This window comes from Callospermophilus lateralis, chromosome 3 (genome assembly GCF_048772815.1).
Source record: "Callospermophilus lateralis isolate mCalLat2 chromosome 3, mCalLat2.hap1, whole genome shotgun sequence".
Taxonomy (NCBI): domain Eukaryota; kingdom Metazoa; phylum Chordata; class Mammalia; order Rodentia; family Sciuridae; genus Callospermophilus; species Callospermophilus lateralis.
The window spans coordinates 148,235,490-148,237,042 of record NC_135307.1 but is presented as its reverse complement, the minus strand read 5'-3'; the positions used below and the strand labels follow the sequence as shown (position 1 = coordinate 148,237,042).

The window sequence follows — 1,553 nt, the reverse complement described above, 5'->3', positions numbered from 1 at the left end:
TCCCACTGCATTCTGTAGGGGGCTGTGGTTGCCAAGTCTCAGCCTTGCTCGCACGAATGTTTCATTTTACCCTTTAGAGATTCACAGGCTTTCTAGGTTAAATTGCCCTGTTCTCTTACAAGCACAACAAAATCCACGACAAAACCATACATCACATTATTAATTTGCTCTCACAGAGTTAACCCATGTTGCTCTGCTGACTTCCACACCCCTCACCCCATGCTGGTTCCCGTTGTCTGTGGAGCACAGGCAGTGTGCGGGAGAGACTTGCAGTGGGACAGGGACCCAGGGCTGCAGAGGGTGGTACACCTCTTTGCCCACCTCATGACTGGCCTCGGGCTGTTTAGGGACACAGGCAGTCATTATAGGGCCTTCTGATGGTTTTCTGGTCTCTACTGGGAAAAAGGAGTGCAGTTTCTTCACTGGACAAGGAGATTTGGGAAGGTCAGGGCAGAGCTGCACCTGTGGTCAGATATTCTGAACCCACACTGCACTGTAGGAAGCTGATTCACAGGCCTCCTGTTTATTTTTTTTTATTATTATTGGTAGTACTGGGGATTGAACCCAGGACCTCATGCATGCTAGGCAAGCACTCTACCACTGAGCTATACTTCCCTAGCCCCCCGCTTTTTTGTTTTGTTTTTAATTTTGAGAGACAGGGTCTCACTGAGTTGCTCAGGTTGGCCTTGAACTTGCTATCCTCTTGCCTCAGCCTCCCAAGTCACTGGGATTGCAGATGTGCACTATGATGCATCCATCTTGTGACCAAGAGCCCTTGGGATGCCTGCAGCTCTGGCCCTTCCATTCCCATCCAGTCCTGAAGAGGATGAGGTATCCATTCATCTCTGGGCGATGACCTGATCATGTCAAGCTGTGGGAAATCCCAGTTTTATAGATAAGTTGTGCTCCTTTTTTTTTAAAAAAAAATATATATATATTCGTTGATTGACCTTTATTTATTTATTTATATGCTGAGACTTGAACCCAATGCCTCACGCATGCCAGGCAAGCATGCTACCACTGAGCCATAACTCCGGCCCAAGTTGTGCTCCTTTTTAGAGATGCAATCAGTCTGCTTTTCCTCTGTGGCTCAGGGCAGAGGTAGAGGACTGTAATCCCTGTCATGAGGTCCATGGTTCCCTTTATCAATGTCTGCTGGAGCTCAGAAGGGGCTAAGTCTGCCTTTGTTACTTCCAAGCCCCATAACTAGGGACAGCCTGTTGATTATTGGGGTGTTTAGAAATGAGGATCTGAAGGGGAGAAAGCTGCAATTATGTGGGGGGAGACATCCCTGTGTGCAGAACTTTCTGCCATCTTCATGGTTTTCATCAGACACATAATATTACAGTGTGGTTCACATTGACTGATGTCCCAAACTTTCTTTCTTCCCTTATGTTGTAGAGAAGCCTAAATCTGATGTATTTAAGCTCTCATTATTTCACAGTAGAAATACTGCTGGTTGTAGTTGGTGGTATCTCTGCCTTTCTCTACTCAAGGGAGGTGTCTGCAGTAGGGAGCCACTGCCTTACTCTGGACATGGGCCATCACTGTGC

General features: G+C 47.0%; 1 non-coding gene across 1 annotated transcript; it reads right to left on the bottom strand.

Annotated features, from left to right (window-relative positions):
* Positions 1–543: 543 nt before the first annotated feature.
* On the bottom strand, positions 544–615 carry Trnaa-agc (transfer RNA alanine (anticodon AGC)). Its single transcript has one exon. It is a non-coding gene; the product is annotated as a tRNA-Ala (tRNA).
* Positions 616–1,553: the final 938 nt, after the last annotated feature.